Below are 19541 nucleotides of genomic sequence, written 5' to 3' on the forward strand. Positions count from 1 at the left end.
GTTTAATATCCAAAATACATAAAGAACTCATACAACTCAATAGCAAAACAAACAATCTGATTAAATAATGGGCAAAGGACCTGAACAGACATTTTTCCAAAGAAGACAAATAGATGGCCAACAGATACATGAAAAAGTGCTCAGCATCACTAATCACCAGGGAAATGCAAATCACAACCATAATGAGATATCACCTCATACCTGTTAGAATGGCTATTATCAAAAAGACAAGAAATAAGTGTTGGGGAGGATGTGGAGAAAAGAGAACCTTTATGCAATGTTGGTGGGAATGTAATCGGTGCAGCTACTATTGAAAACCGTAGAGGTCCTCACAAAACTAAAGATAGAACTATCATATGATCCAGCAATTCCACTACTGGGTATTTAGCTGAAGAAAATGAAAACACTAATTCAGAAAGATATACTCACCCCCATGTTCACTGCAGAATTATTTACAATAGCCAAAATATGGAAACAACCTGTGTCCATGAATAGATAAAGGGATAAAGAAAATGTGGTATGTATATTCAATGGAACACTATTTAGTCATAAAAAGAATGGAATCTTGCCATTTGCGACAATGTGGATGAACCTTGAGAGCATTAAGCTAAGCGAAATAAGTCAGATAATGACAAATGCCATATAATTTCAACTATATGTGAAATATAAAAAAACAAAAATCAAATCAAAATAAAACAAACAAGCCAAGTATGTAGGTACAGAGAACAGAGTGGTGGTTGCCAAAGGAGACAGCGGGTGAGGGTGGGCAAAATGGGTGAAGGGAGTCAAAAGGTTTTATAGACACAGTTATAACATAAATAAGTCATGGGGATGTAATGCATATCATGGTGACTATAGTTAACAGTATTGTATTATATATTTGAAAGTTACTAACAGAGTAAATTTTAAAAGTTCTCACTACAAGAAAAAGTTTTTTAACTATATATGGTGATAGATGGTAAGTAGACTTATTGTGGTAATCGTTTGGCTGTGTATACAAATATCAAAACATTATTTTGTACACCTGAAACTAATATAATGTTATATGTCAATTATACCTCAATTTTAAAAAACCTATATTAAAGATGTTAACAAAAAGCATTTCTGTTAGAAAATCTTGTTGCAATGGAAAGCCAATGAAGATTTTTCATATAAGGAAAATACTGTTTCAGCCAGTATAAAATCACTAAGTATTATTTTTTTATAACATCCTCAGTGGTGCTCTTAAAAAATCTTATATTTTCTATATGTCTAAAAATATGTTAAAAACCTGTGGCACCAGGACTGACCTTGATTTCCAGGAGATAATGAGAAGAATAAGGAAAGCAATGGCAGCATGTGACCGTGGCCAATGGTCAGTGTCCACATAACATACTCTGGTCCTTAATTGGTGATAATTGGAAACACAGAACTCAATATGCACATGTGTACATTGGTGTGTAATTAGTTACAGGAAATATCTCTTCATTTAATTTGCCTTACTCATGAGATGAGACCCACTAAAAGACATCCCAACCTCAGAGAATTCATAATCAAGTCAGGGAGAATAGGAGATAAAAAGACAGAAACATATTCAACTAACAGTGATAAAAGCAGACTATGTGCCCTAAAAAAAAAAGAAAGAAATTCCCTGTAGCTATTAGGAATGTGGTCTTTCACTGCACGACTTAACTGATGCTGGGATATTTAATTAACTTTGGGATTATTCACCTGGTAGTAGGGTATGTGATGAGGTATTGGAGCAAACGTTGGCAGGAAGCACAAAGATCAATGAGGGTGTTATTCTATTCTAAGCCAGAGGTAGTGAGTATCTGAATTTTGTAATATATTTTTAATAGGAAAGAAGAGTGGGTATGAGAAAGATTGTGAAAGAAAATTGAACCTTCGTGACAGACTTTTTACAAGTTCATGGAAAGATAAGTGTTGTGGTACAGTAAAGAATTACATAGAATTGATATAAATATTTCTACTTCCTCAGTCACTAGAATGACCAGACCTCAGAATCAAAATGTAATTTTACTCAGCCATCGGAAGGACAGAAGGATGTTGTCTTCTGTAAAACTCCAGATTGAGTGACTCCTGTGGGCTGCTTCTTGCTCAGGTAAATCTGGCATCTTAAATGGACCTATATTTAATGACAGTCCACTTTGTACCTGGCTCAAGGTTAAGTACTTGGGGAAAATAGAAATTAAGATAAAATCTATCTATTATCATGGAGTCTTTACAACAGTTTAAAATGCAGAGGTCTGCCTGGGCTCTGGCAACACTGAGTTGCCTGGCGTGATGCAGCACACCTGTTCCCTAGAAGTCCAGAGCAACGTGGCTCCAAGATGCCAAGACTGTTTGCAGGTGTCATTTCTGCAGTTTCCCATGTGGTCTCTAAACATGTGGTTTGACTTTCTCAGTCCTTTCACACGTAGGTGAAACTGCATTTTAAGGGTACAGGAAAAAAGATGAAGAGGCAGTAAGAATGTCCCCGACTTCTGCCTGTACCGCTCCACTGAAACCATTCTCACTGAAGGTGCCAACAATCTTTGTCACTAAATCTAATGGATACTGTTCTGCTTCTGTAGTAATCAAGTGTCTTTTGGTTACAAATGACAGAAAGGCAACTCAAACTGACTTAATAAAAAAAGACAAAATATTTATTGCTCACAAAATGTAAAAGTCCTAGGCTTCCAGCTCTTCCCCAGTTGTTCCAGTGAGTCCCTGGCATGGAGTCCTGGTTGACTCTCAGGCCATCCCTGTGTTCAAGGAGGTCACACACTGATTGTTTGCACCTGGGAACAACTGGGTGCGTTCACTCCATCCAAACCAAATGAACCAAGCGTAGGGAAGGCATGGTTCCTACAGGGAAACTAAAGTAATTTCCAGAAGCACAGGGAATCCATACATTTCCACTTCAGCATTTATTTTATTTGACTTGACAGAAACATTTGACTGTGATGACCGATTCTTGAAATATCGCCTTTTGCTGCTATCTTTGACATTATTTGTTTTCTCGCACTTTGCTACTCCTTCTCAGGCTTCTTTGCAGGATACACCTGACCCAGTTTATGCACTATCCCAAATCATTCAGGCCATCAGCTGCTTGCTCTGATTCCTAGCTAAAGTGAATCCATTGAGAATCACACCTCTCTGTCATTTATAAAATTCTAGCTGCTAATGCCATTGCCTCATCTCCTAATACAACTCCTTGTGTCAGCCTCTCCCAGGGGTACTGATTGAGCTGTGGCCAAGCCTCCATCACCTCCATTCCTGGGAGAGCGCTAGATGCTCCAGCACTGAGGCTTCACTGGGCTAAACCCATGGAGGCTCTGGCTTCCCCAGGGCTGCTGAGAAGGGCTGGGGGAAGCAACACTGAAGGGGCAAATTTTGATCAATGATAGGCAAGAAATCAAAAGGGCTGGAAGAGAGATTGCATGCTCTTTCTCAGCCTCACAGATGTATGGCAAGGGGAGGAGTTCCATCGGGTGTCTCTGGAGATATCTCCTGTGATTAAGCACCAGGCTGTTTCCTGTGAAGGTGACTAGGTAATGTACCATCATGTGTTTGCTTTCCCTCCTTGTCTACCTCACTCCTATTTTTCTCTTATTCTTAATGCACTACCATGGCACCCTCTCCCACAATGAAGAATTAGCATGTAGCTTTATTTCAGGCTTTGCTTCTGAGGAAACCTGGGCTAAGACATAATACCATCTTTCTCTGATGAATGCACATTTATGGTGCTCATTAGGGTTCTTCCTCGGTCACTTCACTTCTCATAGCACACATTCTTCAGGGAGGCATCACCCACTCCCAGGATTTCAATCACCAACTGTAATCAGATAACACCCAGATCTCCACCTCCATCCAGGCTCCTCTCCTGAGCTCCAGCTCCACAGATTCAACTCTTACTGGACATCTCTCCTTAGAAGGCTCACAGGGATCACCAACTCAACAAGCCCCAAACTCATGCACCTGCCAACCCCAAACTGCTCTTCCCTTGACAATTCCTCTTAGTGAATGACACGACCACACATCCAGTTGCCTAAATCAGAAACCTGGAATCCTTGATGCTTCACTCCTTTTACAACTCACTATTCACACCCAGTCTCTAACCAGGCCTTGACAACTTATCTTCTAAATACACATCAGCCACATCAATTTCATTCCATCTCCACCGCCATAACCTCTCCAAGTCATCTTCCTACCTTGCCTGCATTCCTCCAGTCCATTGTCTATAGAGTAGTCCCTTTATTGATGTTTACTTTTATTTTTTCCAGCTTTATTGAGATATAATTGACATATAACATTGTGTGAGTCTAAGGTGTACAGTGTGTTGATTTGATACACGTATATTACAAAGACTACCAAGGTCTAGAGAGTGGGAGAAATGGGAACATGGTCAAAGAATACAAACTTCCAGTTATAAAATGACTATGAGCTGTCTTTGAGATCCTTTAAAATATCAATCTCAAAGGCTTTCTGCTATTTCAGGTAGAACTTCCTTAACGAGGCTTACTCTGACCTTTACGCCCTACACTCTACCTTTTCCTCTGAGTTCATTTCTCACCTCTCAGCAATCTAGGAGATTTAGGCTTCAGCCCGATGACAGTTTTATTTTCTCATGGCTCCATGTTCTCTCTCACCTCTGAGTCTTCACATAACTTATCTTCTCTACTTAAAACAGTCTTCCCTCCCCTCTTAATCTAGCTAACGTTTACTCATCCTTCAGATCTCAGCCTAGATACTGCTTCCTCCAGGAAGCCCTTTGTCATCTCCACCCTCTTCCCCAGTCCAGGTCAGCGCCTACTGCTGAAGCTCCCACAGCACTCACAGTGCTGAGTCAGACATTCCATTTAATCCTTCTCCTTTCTACACAGGGGCAGGTCTTCTGTCTACCTCACTCCCAATTGCTTTCCTCAGAACCTGGCACAGCGACTGGTTTAAAAATACTCCTAATGTATAAATACCTTCATAAGTAGTTTTCCACCTCGATTTTTGTTTTGCGTCAAGACCCAGAACAGCAAGCATTTTCTCCCCAGAATTTTAGACAACTGTTGTATGCAGTCTTGCCCTTACAGACTTTTTTAAACAGCTTTTAGTACAGAATCACAAGTTATGGTATTAGAGAGACTTTCAACCCACGCGCTCTAAGGTAGAATATATATTATTGACTAGTTCTAAGTAATAATGCCGGGGCTGGCCTGGTGGCGCAGCTGGTTAAGTTCGCACGTTCTGCTACTCAGCAGCCCAGATTTCGATGGTTTAGATCTCCACTGCGGACATAGCACAGCATGGCTTTTGTGTCCCACATACAAAGTAGAGGAAGATGGGCATGGATGTTCGCTCAGGGCCAGTCTTCCTCAGCAAAAAGAGGAGGATTGGCAGTAGTTAGCTCAGGGCTAATCTTCCTCAAAAAAAAAGAAAGAAAAAAAGAAAGAATGCCACATAGATGTGAATGCAGTTGTTATTATATATTTCAGTTTGTCTCCTTTCTGTCTTACAGAGTTAAAAAACCCAGTCTTTAATAACTGATTTCATAGCAAGTGAATAAGTTAAGTACTCATCAGCATTGCTTGCCAGCGACCATGTGCAAGGAGCTGGGTTACAAGTGACCTTTTTATTCATTTATGCATCTTTGAGCCGAGATTCATTGCTGTTTTTCCCCCATGTCTTTCTACCTTGGAGCTCTTATTTTGTGACTGGCCTAACTTATGGTACCTTTAAGAATATTTTTTGATTATCATAATTTTTACTCGTGTGTTTTTATTTTATTCTCTGCTACTGTTTATCATCATGTGCATTGTTTCCATTATACTTTTTGCTCTGTTTGCAGTTTACCATTTGTTGAATAAAAGTTGCTGATGGCAATTTTTAGGGTTATAAAATGTAATATGGGCTCATGAGTGGGACTTTTTAAATGGAATAGATTTCCAAAGAAATCAACTTTATGTAAAAGCTAAGCCTGTTCAAAATGGGTAGATACAATGGCTTATGATAAACATTAGGAACACATACATTAACCTCCACTTTGGAGTTTTATGTTCAGAACAAGGTATTACAGGCTCAGTAAGGACATTTTTTGGTCTAAGCATATTATTTTCTGCACTAGTTTTCTTTACCATCTTAAATAACTTATTTGGAGTTGGGCGAATGAATGAAAAGGCTACACAAGCACAGATTCAAAATGTAACACTGCTCTGTTGTGCAGTCTCGTTCATAACTGGATCACGCTTCATACATTATTAGTCAGAGTGGATTAGGTCTCTAAAAATCCACCTGCTAAGCCTGGTTTTATTTAAACCTGTGAATTGAGTTCAGGATAGGCGTTGGGAGAATAAAGCTGTCTAGTAGACATGTGATCAACCATGTCTAACCACTCAACATGTCTGCGTCTCCTTTCCTAACGGAATGAGAAAAATATCTTTGCTTTTTGAAAGATTTTATTTTTTATTTTTCCTTCTTCTCCCCAAGTCCCCCCAGTACATAGTTGCATATTTTAGTTGTGCTCCTTCTAGCTGTGGCATGTGGGACACTGCCTCAGCATGGCCTGACGAGCGGTGCCATGTCCGCGCCCAGGATCGGAATCGGTGAAATCCTGGGCCGCCGAAGCGGAGTGCGCCAACTTAACCACTCTACCACAGGGCCCGGCCCCTACCTTTGATTTTTAAGGCACTGTAACTGAGATATGTATCCATCTCTCTCAGATGCTTTATCTCAAAAGTTTTTGGTATGCATTTCAAAGTAATAAGTTTCAAGATTCAATTATAAAACAGAAAATAGCTTTTGAGAACAGTAATATTTTTGGAAAGTAGAATATTAATTTCGTAAATGGGTGCTCAGATTAACTAGGAAATGCTTTTGAAAATTGTTTTGAGGGCTAAACAGTCGAGAACTTGAGCCTTACATGATTTGCATCACAAAATTGAACTAATGACAAGAACACTAGTTGAAAATGGAAACCCTAGAATATCTTTGTCTAAAGAAAAGCTGGTGCTCAGCAGTAATCATGCCCCATACATAACACCCCCCAAATTTCTCCTTTAGAAATACTGGACTTTGAGCTTTCAGAGAATCCATTTCTTCATATAAATTTGGTTAATTCTTTTATCTTCAATCCAGTGTGATATTTGATTAAAAAGGGGGAGAGGAAGATTTAAAAAGTTGTATTTGTGGTTGTGTAGACAATCTCTTTGCATCTTGATTATTTTAAGAATATTTATGCTGATTCATATTTAAAAACCTCAGAAAAACCAAGTACCCTCCCTACTCTTACCCCTTTCCAAAAGCAGTATGACTTTGTGACACTTATCATAAGGTGATAAGTAAACACCGTCATTCATATATTATCTGGCAGGACTTTTCTCTCCTTATAAACAGAAAACACAGAGTCAAATGTGAGGTAAATGGGAAAGTTTTGAGTTAAATTATCAAAAGTATGAACATGCAGTATTTTCAAAGAACTGTAGATCCAGTTTCATCCCAGAATTGTCCTTATTTTTGTGCCAGCCAACCCTGTGACCTGAAACCACTGAGCAGCGGCTCACTTTTAAGTACTCAGCCAAGCTCCATTCTTGTACCCGTGGTTGCTACTGCCCACGGCTCGTAATTAACACTGGAAACAGCCATCAAGAGACTACCGTGATTCAACTTAGGTGAACGATAACCTAATCAAGCAAAGTTAAGGACCCTCCTACAAGTAACGTTTGTTACATCATCTCCCTCTGGCTGTTCCTCTAACCTACCTAATGAGAAAATGCAACAAAATTCATGTCTTCCAGAAATGACATAGCTATGGATGGTCTGCCTGCACACAAAACTACAGAGCTGAATGTAGATAACTGCATAAACAATTACCTATGTAAACAAATTAATCAGCAATCAGTTATTACTCATCTGTTTGCGCTCGGTGCTATGAATGATAAAGACCTTCTAAATGCATATTAATTCTCTGAAAAACCATTTAACAACCAAAAATATTCAGAAAGAAAATGCCAAAATCAATATGTAGCCATTACTTAGCTTTCAGTCATAACCAAAAATAACTGAATTATAGTTGTCCTTTCTACAACTTCATTATGTGAAGATTGGATTCACTTAATTTTAAAAAGCTTCCCAAAAGTCATAATTCTGAATCTGTAGGAAATTTGGGATATAGGTATATAAACATATATAAGGATAAACAGATTAAATTGGAACTTATTCTTCTGGTTGTCTAAAAATGTCATTTTGAAGGATTTTTCTGTCTCCTAGATTTCTTTCAATAAAAAAATGTAGGTATACTCCTTAAACAGTATGTTGCTAGAGATAAGGATATAAAAGTTTGACATTTGTATCAATCAGGCTCCCCAAACGAAAGAGTGGGCACACTTAAATCAGGATATTTTTAGGAGGTCTTTATTTGCAAAGAAATAATTACAAAGACAGTGACAAGGAACAACAGAAGACAGTGCAGGAACCCAGCCCCAGAAAGACTAATGGAGGTGTTGCCCCTCCCAGACCTGAAGAGAATAGAGTGGTGAGAGGCTGGCCAGAGGGAAAGAGCCATGTAGAATAAGAGCATGAAGTGAAGGGACATAGCCAGCCTGAGATGGTCTCACAGGGAGGAGGCCAGACGATGAAAATCCCTGACTTCACTCTCCTTCTCCCTTCCATTACCTACTGACTCTCTTCATTTGCCAAAACCAACTGGAACCCAGAGAGCACTAAAATCTCTTACTAAAATACACATGTAGTCCTGGCATTTATGGGAAGGAGAAGGGTGTACCATGTGACTAGAAGGTCAAATGGAAGATATCTGGCATTACATTGAAAGAAATTTTGCATCACCATTAGAATAATAAGAGATCTAACAACTTATGCATAAAGACAGGAAAACGTCTTTCCAGATAGATACAAAGACATGTTTAGCAATGTTTGGAATGTGATGAAAAAAATTCCATAGGGGGTTGTTGAGCAACAAAGGCAAATAACCCCATAGCACACACAATGGGTCTTCCGAAGCCCTGTTGATTTGGGGAGCAGCTGTGCAGGTCTCCTTTTGTCCAATGCACTAGAGATCCACAGTGCCACCAGATATGGGGAGGTGACCCTGGCCTTGGGTTTTGGGTTATAAAGATGCACAGTTGGGAAGCCAACAGCTCCTTTCCTAGCATAGCCAGTGGCAGGGTCTAAGCTTGACTCTTGCAGCTCCTATGATACAGTGGTCCTTTGGCCCACTTCCCCAGGTCCGAATTCTGCAAGGATTGATTGCCTTGGACACTCAGCTGTAGCCAGTTTCCTTAGAACCTTGCAGGATGCAACTCCTCCTCTGGGAGACCAGCCTCCAGGAAATCAGTCTTGGATGAGTTAACACTCACCTATGTAGGTAATGTTTTTGTGTGTTAACTTCCTAGCTGATCATATATGATTTCTATTCTTTCCACATCAAAGCTTTAAAGTGGTATTTTAGCTTTGTATAATCATATTGGATATACTAGGATTTTAGAAATCTTGTACTGACTCTAAGTGAATGAACGCGGTTAAGTTATTTCATTTTTCTGGTGCTAAGCTACCTTAAACAAAGACGAGGAGCTGAATAAGATGATCTCAAAGGATTCTTTCAGCACCAACACTCTTTGGTCATTTCCATTTATCTGTGGAACATAGAAGAATGTTCTTAAAACTCTGACCTGAACATAACTTCTGAAGGTGACCATTTTGTGCTTAAAAACATATAAATTTCAGATAGTGGCAAGAATTTTTTATCTTAATCTATCCTTTTATTATAGAAAATGCATGCCTCTTTTTGTATTCACAACAAATCTTTGTGTTTATAATATGTTAGCCTATGAACCAATTGAGGAAAACGGTGATATGGAGCTTCCAAATCAGCCTCATGTAGGGAGAATATAGACAAGGAGGGAGGCATGTATCCACAGAAAGCTCATCACTATTTGATTTATATTTAACATAAATTTTGACAAACTAAACTGCCTACTTTCTTTGCAGGAAAAGGGACTAAGGGGAAAGCTATTAAAGATAAGAGATTAACATTTTTTTAAGATAATTATTAAGGTGTGAATTCAGTGGGATATATTTGCTTCAGAAAAAAAGCCAAGGGGTGTAAATTCAGTATCTACTTTATTTACATTGTGCATTATATTGTTTAGCATTATACCATAAAACAAGAAAGAGGAAATCAAATTATAAAGCTGAGGCTGTCCTTTGAGAACCCAGAAGTCTGAGTTCAGCACCAACATTATCCAACTTGAAATAAAAATGAAAGCGTCAAAAGCAATATTTTCTAAAATAACTACTCTAGAAGTGTGAGAATTGTTACGATAATATTGAAAATGGTATTGTCCTTGTCTAATGGACTTGACCCACTAGCATCCTACAGGGATACGTTTGGTTGAGAAACAGAATTCTCACTGAGGTTTCAATGACAGTTCTGCTCCATCATGTAATATGGACCACATGTTGGAACATCAAGTTTACTAGCGACAAACTGGTTTCTATTTCAATAATTAAGTTTAAAGTGGTTATCTCAGGGTAGAGGGTTATATGAATAATTTTCTTTATGATTTTCACAATTTCTAAACTTTCAAAAATCAACACCTATTAACTTTATTATAACAAAGGCATCATTTCTCCCCAGAGGACAATGGGGTTGTTTGTTTATCCATCTCTCCTGGCACAGTTTATCCTAACATCATCAGGACACATGACCTGGTGACCCGCCATTCTTCTGGACATTCACTAAGGGCCTCCTCTATCGCTGCTATTCAGTTCCACTTGAGATTAAAAATACGACAGAATTTCTGAAATTATCTTAGCTAAAGGCATCATAGCATTAAGCAGAAATAACTCCACAGAAAGAAGACTTTGAAAGGACTTATCAGATTTGTAGCATAGAAGAAAGCTGTATCTAAATTTTACAATTCTTCATCCTCATGCAGGTTTTCACAAAAATAGTCTGCTGATTTACATATTCAAAAGCAGGCTAACCCCTTCCTGGACTTGCATCTTGCTTTATCAATGAAGTATTTAACCTGCTAAGTAGTATTTTACTGCCCAAGAAACATTTCCCTGGCTTTAGGAATTTAGGGCCTGATCAGGATTAGGTTTTTGAATAACACTGATGCAGTTTCTCCGTATGTCAGTTGTCCTCCCCACTGCTTACGAAAAGCCTACAAAGAGCGAATGTGCTACAAAGCATTAGTAGATTCTTGAGAACATTTTTTGTTATCGTGATTGGGTATTTCATGTCCAATTTCTTAGCTGCAATTTACATGAACTATTAAACATAGTTCAGCTTTCCTGACAATTACCAAATAACCTTTCTGTTCCTTAGGTTTGTATTTACCCACCAGAAATATAGCAATACAGTGTGCCTTTATTTATGAAAAAATTAAAGCAATTATTTAAATTTTCATATATTTTGCAAAGCTTTCTTTTAGCACAATTATATAACCTTATTTGGGAGGTTCTCTTATCGTGCATTAGCGTGCTTATCGAATTTTGGTGGCTTGCAAATCACCTCAGCACCTCGTTAAAGTGCAGATTCTGATTCCACAGGTCTAGGGTGAGCCTGAGACCCTGAATTTCTAATAATCTCTCTGGTAATGCTAACGTGCTGGTGCAAGGGGCACACTTGGAGAAGCTAGGGTCTAGAAAAGTGAATTAGGCATTTCTCCTCTATTTCCAGGACACAGTCTGTGACTTCTGGTACTGTAACGCTGAGGTTAAAGAATTTGAGCACCAGAAGGTGCCGAAAAGGAACTGGCCCCAGTTTCCAGCTGCAAAGAAAGACACTAGAAACAGATGTCTCACACTGGGACTTCCTCTGGTTCTAGACAAGGCTGATAAGCAGAGGACATGTCTAAATGGCTGTGGAACTTGGACCCACTCTGAGTTGCTCAGGGAGGGTTCCATTGGATCCCTTAGCACTATGAGGGCTAAGCCAGACCCTGGTTTGCCAGGCTGTGTGCAAAGGCGAGATAGTAATGATTTATATATACCTCTATGTTAATAAGGTACAGGGCAAAGGGAAGGGTGCTATAAACATTCCCTGAAGTGCTTCATTCAGCTTATTCAATCTTAAATTCGACAAATGTTTATGAGGTACCTACTTGCCAGGACACTAAGGTATACCCCATAAAAGATACCAAGTAGTACAACCTTGGGATTCCACTTTTGAGAAACTTGCAAACAATTTGGGAAAATATGACTTTCACATGCAAAATGGTTACTAATAACATGATGCAGTATATGCTAAATGCCAAATTAGAGATAAGGGCTAAATTTATGACTACAAATTTCCAGTGGATACTTGCTGAAGCCTAGGAATCCTACTGTCATCCCCTAGTACAGCTGTGTTCTCATTCTCCAGGATGATTACTGACATAGTTTTCTGTCCTCATGTCCAAAGCCTTCTTCCTTATTCTCAGTTGTGTCCTCCCTCATTCTTTTTTTGATAAAAAGGGAAGTTCTCAGAAAAGAACCACTTCACCTCCCCATCACCAAATCAACTCAAATGTATACACCCTGCACCCATATTCTCCCCCTTTCCTCTTTTTGCATGTTCCTCTTCCTGCCTATGCCCAAGCTCGCTAGTTTTATCACCTCTACTCCAATTAAGGATCTTGTTTAGCGATTTCCCCTCTCTTGTGCAAGATCAATTTCTTCCTCTTAACTAGAATCATTACCATTGACTTTCGCGTATGCCTTAATATTGCCTAGACTAAAAACAAAAACAAAAATTCCGTTGATATTCTGTCTTCTTCTGGTCACTACCTCATTTTTCTCCTCACCTTTAGTACAACTTTTCAAAGTGGGTTCTACACTTTTTCCTCATCCACACATTGTGAGTGGGGTTCCTCCCTTTCAAATCCTGTAAGTGAGCTTCATTTCTTCTCTGCCTATCAACATGGGTTTTATTTTGCCAAATCTGGTGGCCTATTTCCTGTCCTTATCTCACTGGAACTCCTAGGAGCATTTGACATGGTTGACCATCTCTCTTCTTCTGGAGGCACATTCTTCTTTTGGCCTCCGTATTAACACTGTATTAGTTTCCCTTATGTCTCACTGGAAGCTTCTTTCTCATGCAACCTCTAAATTTTGGAATTCCCAGGCTCAAACCTTGGTCATATTTTCTTCTGTATCTACTGTCAAACTACAAGGATTTCACTCAGTTCCATGACTTTAAGTCGATTTAAAGAGCATAGTGTTCTGTTTTGAGATTTTTTTATTGTAATTCTGAGGTGTTAATAGAGCACATTGTAGAAAACAAAGCTACCACCTTCACCAGGGCCATCTTCTAAAGAAACCTAGAGACAAGAGAGTCTAAACTGATTTAGTAAACTTTAGCATTACGAGCTACCTGGTAAGAAGAAAGAATGAGGCAGAAGTTCCCTTCGGGAGGAGCCCAAAGTTTGTGGAACACCCAGCCTCCTTCATTTGTGTCTGTATCTTGTATCTTTGGAATTATATGAACCATCCACCCCTGCACTTATAGAATGCTGGTAGTTGTGGTATACGAAGCTGTATTGAGGTTCACGGAAGGAAAAGATAGTATATGGTTGTGAGATTAGGGTTGAATCAAAAATCAGGAATGAGCTGGCTTTTGTTCTGAGCATTAAATTGGGGCAAGACTATTAAATTAAGTCTTTAGAAAAAGAAACAGTATCAGCCATATTAATACGTGTTGCCTTTTTTGGCATTTGGGGAGGAGGAAACCCAAATACAATCTGTTGTTGCGCACCTGTGTAATAGTTAGTCTGCTCATTAAATCTACTCTTCCCAGGGCAATAGACCTTCAGGTCATCAGGTCATCTTGGCAACTTAGGGGATGGCCAACATGGCTACAGAAGACATTGAAAGGTGGATATGTCATATGTTGATGACAAGTATCATATTCTGTCTCTGGTTTTGCTTGCCTCTCTGTGTCTCTCATTTCCAATAAGTCTTCCTACCACCAGCCTCTGATTTGTAGCATGTAACTTTCAGATATGGAATATCTGGTCCATGGAAAAAGATTAACAGGAAGAATGGAGAAAAGTGTTTTTTTTTTTAATGATAATTGTGAGAAAAATAGTGGAGATGAGTTTTTATTCAAAATCTGTATTCCTCCTACCATCACTGTTTTAAAAAATTTTTCTAAGGAGGTTGCAGACCTTCCTAGGATGGGTCCACCATTCACTATTTTGTAAGGTCTTTGACTAGGAGTCAAACACTCTAGAAACACTCATATTTTGATAAAGTCATATTTCCAAGATCTTTACATATTTCCATATGTTAGAACATGTTATTAGCATATGGTGAGTGACTGTCCTAGCTTTAGAATATTAATTGAAACCCCTAAAGGAAGCAAATCTACTGGCTATTTCTTTCGTACTGAATTATAGTTATGTGTCTTTCCTGGATGGCGTTTACAATGTCAACATAAAATGAGTGGCATATTTCACCTCATAGAAACCTGACCCTTACATTTTCCTGTGTGTTCTTGGTTCTCATCTCCCTTTGCTGGCCCTCACTCTCTGGCAAGTGCAAGACAGAAGGACCTCGGCCCCAGACTCCCCTGACACTGGAGGTGTGCAGCCAACTGCCTGGGGGCCTCTTTCTGCTATACTATTTGTGCTGGCATTATGCATCTGATTCTCTAGAATGAACCAACAACAAATGCCCAGGACTTACAGTACTTCCCTTGAGGCATAAAGTTGGCCTGGAAGTCCATTTAGGCTCATCTAATAGTGGTTCCAAAGCACTGAGGATTCCTTGAGATGGGACACTAACTGCAGATAAGAAGAACATTTCCTCGAGAAGCCTGCTACTTGCTTAGTTTCATTATTTTATTTCTGTGCAGGAAATCCCAGGCTGGGAGTGCTTCTCATTTCTCAGCAGTAATCTGATGAGTGTCTTTCTAGTGGAGTTTTCCTGTGGGGCAGGATAAGAGTAGAAATCACCTGGTCCAGTAGGATCCGCAGTAAAGGAAGCTTATTTGCATGCGCGTGCTACTGCGCAGGTGCTGTGTTTCTTCCACAGCTCGCTTGGTCCTTGTAACAAAGGAATATTGCTGTGAACTCTCTGAGCAGCCTCAGCGGTGCTCTTCAAAGACTCCAGGCAAGGAAAAGGAAGAAAAGGACTTTCAGTTAAATACTGAACTTTAATAATTAGAAGAAAACATTTGTTTCATGCCTGGTTTTGCCCGGTATTAACTTTTGTTATTTAAAAAATTTTTGTACTACAGTCATAAACTTAAAAATCATACTTTTCCAAAACATACTAAATTCACATTTTTTTAGAGAAAGCTGATAGCTGTTGAAACATTTACAAAATGAAAAATTTTGCTTTTATGTAAAATAAGGAAGTTAATTCACTCCAAAGAAACAAAAAATCCAACTTTTAAACAGCATAAGTAGGAGAGTGTTGTTTAGAATTCGTCATGATGAAATGAAAATTGCTAACTATCATATATTTTCAAATATCAATTTATCATCACTAATTACCATCATTATGGAGTATGAACATAAGATTAATGGGGATTTCTGAGTTCTCTAATGAGGTCCTTCGTAGTAAAATTTATACCAGTGACATGATTTCCTTTTGTTTAGGCTATCAGTATAATTAATTCAGATCTCTAATTATGAGGAAAGTCCTAAATAGAGATAAAGTTTTCATCAATGAAATTACGCCCTCTAAAATGCTATCCTAGATAGAGCTGCAATTCACAAACTAACGAGTAGTCTCAAAGTGAGAACTTCATGTTCAGATTGAGAATTTTTTCCTTGGAATTGCCATGGACATGAATTTTCAAGCTCAAGATTGTTTAGAGATTTGTATTTTAAAAAACGCTATTTACTATGGTAAATTTCATCTTTTAGAGGTACAAAGAGACACTTACTTTAGTGTCCATTTCAAACTACTATGAATAAAGTGCACAAGAAAAATTCTGACAGGAGCTATTGCTATATATGATATATCATATATATGTGTGTGTGTGTGTGTGTGTGTGTGTGTGTGTGTATGTATCTCTTCACAAGGCTAACCCATTTCTATAATTTTTGGAAGCTGTAAAAAATGAAAATTTCTCTTTCTTGAATCATTCACCACGAGACACTGATATAGAATATTTTGAGGATTGCATCACAGATTAGGAAATAAATATTGTAAATAAGTTAATTACAAATTGGACTGGAAATCTGGCCTTCCCAAACCACAATTCTCAACTTCAATCTATTTCTGAAGCTGTCAGAAGGAATAAAATCAGTCATAAGTGTGTTTCGTTTTTTCCTTATTGCCACCTAGAATTGTCTTCAACTTGCGCCACTTTGACTTTAGTTCCGTATAACAAATCTGGATTCATATCTTGGTGCAGACCCCTTGAGTCTGTAGATGGTTTGGGTGCTGGCCTATTCTGTGTAGATGGGACAGTCATCTCTCGATATTTTCTCTTGCATTTTCCCAAGTTACAGTATGGTTTCTGCTAACATTCTATCACTGATTGTTATCACTAAAAGATTATAAGGTGAGAACATGACGCAACTTTCTTAGACAGTCCCCAAATATAAATCTCTCCACATGTGCCGCCCAGAGGGAAGTTCCTGTGGCCACCATCTCGGGGAAGAGGAGACCCTCCTTCAAGAACCACCAGCCTTAACTTTGGGGTTTTCATCTCAAACTTTACAAATCAATTTTTTTTTAACCATATTTTCAGGATCTCTTCACATGCATGAATGTTTCATACGTTAATTTGTGGGAAGCTCAGAATAAAAAATATATGATTGAAAGGGGAATCATAATGGGACACAATCTCATATAAGTGGGTGCATATTAAAAGCATTTAAAAATATTTTCAGATGTTTTCTCCTTTCGCTTTATTGTTTGATTTTATCTTTAATTAATTAATTAATTTAATCTTTTAGATACAATCTAAACTGTCTCATGATGCCTTCAATGCCTAAGGTCTCTGGAGAAGGTGTTTCATCTCTTTGGGTTTTCCTTCCTTACCCCCAGATTCCTGTGGTGGAGACAGTGCCACTTGACCCACCAGGTAAGAGAATCCCCAGATTCTCTCCTGTCCCATCTCAATTCTCAACTTTTTGTCTTTTGCTTCTCTGAGCTGAGACTCCTACCTAAACCAGCAACTTGGGTTTCTTCTTTTTCCTTTCTTTCTACTCTTCCCTTTTTCCTCCTTCCCTCCACCTCTTCCTCCTCTCTTTCCTCCCTACATGTCCATCACACTGTCCCCAGGCCAGTTACAGCAGCACTTCCATTCTTGTTTGGTTTAGCCCAAACAAGCACCTCCATTCGCTCCCTCTCCCTCTTTTCTCCTTTCTTTAAAGGCACTTTTAGGAACTTTTATGCTGAGTCTTTGCTGACATATCCTTGCTCCTTTACAGCTCTGTCCCTTCCCTCCCCACTGTCCCTGGAGTATCCCGACCAGAGACCACCTCTTCCCATCTCTGAGAGATACAGCCACTATTTTCTTTGGACATTACTTGTAGGAAAGAAGAGCACTTCTCTATGTAATTACGCTTCTAATTTCATGGCTTCAATTAAGTTGAGCATAAACTCCTACGTCCACCCTATGTTTATTTTCTTCTTCTTTGAGAGAGGAGAGAGGAGAGAGGAGGAAGAGTTCCAACTCGGTAAGTAAATACTCAGGACTCCTGATCCTTACTGCCTGCATTATTTGCAGTCTCCGAGATGCTGAGGGAGAGAGGAGGGAGGTAACGTGCATGCCCTCTGCATATCCTCTCTCATTCAGATTAGCTAAGTGCAGGTTTTATCTGGTTTCCACCAGGCAAGGTTCCTGCCAGTGCTCCCCTGGTTGGTTGCCCTTCTGGGCCAAGCACATCTGCCTCCAGTCATATGGCTGAAATTGGAGGGTTATGTGGCAGAAAGTGTGGCAGCTGTACATAAAGACAAGCTGTACCTTTGGCCTTTTTGTTCACAAGGAGCAGAGGACTTGACCACATCAGGCATTTTATGGACTTCCCTCCGGCACTCCATCCCTCTTTATTATCTGCAGTGCCTCTCTCTACTGTGGGCCACTGACACCTACCCTGTGGGGCTGCTGTACAGATTAGAAATAACATATGCAAAGGCCTGACATTCACTTAATGACCTCTGTTGTTATTATTGTGTTTTTTTACCCAGTGGGTCTTTCCCATTGCAAGAAACACAGGGTGAGAGATAGAATTCAGGATTACAGATATAGACATGAAAGCCCCACCCATGGTCACAAGACTACTGAGATAGTAGGTGTTGTAATGATTGGGAAGTTCAGGACCCTGCTGTGGCGGGGGATGGAGTTATCAACGTGACACAAAAGTAATAGTCATATGGAAAATAAAGAGAGGAAGAAGATGTGTCCCCATAAATACTTCATGCTTTCAAAATATTCTGAAATAAAAATGCTCAAAATAGCCTGTGGGATTTGAATTAGTTTTACCCAATTTTACAAGATGCAGAAACGGAGCTCAGAGAGGTTAGGTAACTTGCTCAGTCACCCAGCTATCAGGAGGCTGAGTGAGGATTTGGGGTCAAGAGTAGTAAGTTCCCAGGCCCTTCTCTTATCTTACACTTTGCAGCCTCCACACATCCCAAATAGAACCACAGAGCCGCCCCACTCTATCCCTGCAGCCCAGGGCCATTCTGCCTGCCATCCTGACTCGCTTCCTGGGGCAACCACTGCAGAAGAAGATAGAGACGAAGCATTGCATTGCCCCTTGGTAGGATAAATCGGTTAGAGGGACATTTTTATTAAATTTCCTTGGAGTAATCAGGATGTGAATTTATTCTTGCGTTCTATGAAATATACAACCCTTCAGGGCCATTTAAACCTAACTCCTACTTAGAGATATTTGTAAATCAGCTGTTACAGAAACTGACTATTCAAACACCTTTTCTACTTCAACCCCACAGAAACTCAGTTTCCTACTCAGAATTGAAAGGAGAGAATAATTGAAAGTTTGTGTTAATATTTATCAAAGGTGCCTGGTATTTTCATTTTATACCCTGGTTCAGCATTTCTCAGTTATATTCCTGAAGGGTTATAGGTATTTCAATTAAAAATAAATTCATGTTAGTAGATCATATTAAAAACATATGTGTTATATTAAAAAATAGATTGATGTGAAAAACTACTAAACCAATATAAATGGTTGCCCTTAATTATGGGGTCATCTACATATAAGAAAGAGAGTGTCACAGCTGAGAAAAGGAGGCGACAGGCCACCAAGAGACCGCCCCACATAGGTGAGCACTAGGCTTCCCCAGGTGTGACGCATCAGCAGCATTTCAGCAACTACAAGTGTCGCTGGGCTTGTCTTTTCAGTGTCCACGTGGCCATTGACATCGTGTTACAATTTCAACATGTGGTAATATTCGATACCTAATCTGTGCCAGACATTGAGATAGGTACCATGATTAAGACCATCAGTAAGACATTGTACCCACCCTTACGTGACTTGAAACCTACTCAGAGAGACTTTCAAGTCAACCATGCACATTTAATGCACAAATGTGAAGATGGCAGAAGGGAGAGCGGCCCTGGGAGGTCACAGGAAGAG

General features: G+C 39.3%; 1 protein-coding gene and 1 long non-coding RNA gene across 8 annotated transcripts in view; one reads left to right on the forward strand and one right to left on the reverse strand.

The window, feature by feature from the left end:
* The window catches only part of NKAIN3 (sodium/potassium transporting ATPase interacting 3), a 600276-nt gene that overhangs the window by 229177 nt on the left and 351558 nt on the right, over positions 1 to 19541 (reverse strand). The window lies entirely within an intron of this gene.
* The window catches only part of LOC123290032 (uncharacterized), a 54071-nt gene that overhangs the window by 17345 nt on the left and 17185 nt on the right, over positions 1 to 19541 (forward strand). For 4 of the 6 annotated variants that reach the window (XR_006534296.2, XR_011493180.1, XR_011493181.1 and 1 more), the window contains exons 2-4: positions 1979 to 2101; positions 16981 to 17017; positions 17472 to 17615. This is a non-coding gene — a long non-coding RNA (uncharacterized lncRNA). The remainder of the gene's footprint in view (positions 1 to 1978; positions 2102 to 16980; positions 17018 to 17471; positions 17616 to 19541) is intronic. The other 2 variants (XR_011493183.1, XR_011493179.1) reach the window with 2 other exon arrangements.

This window comes from Equus asinus, chromosome 12, assembly GCF_041296235.1.
Source record: "Equus asinus isolate D_3611 breed Donkey chromosome 12, EquAss-T2T_v2, whole genome shotgun sequence".
Classification (NCBI taxonomy): Eukaryota; Metazoa; Chordata; class Mammalia; order Perissodactyla; family Equidae; genus Equus; species Equus asinus.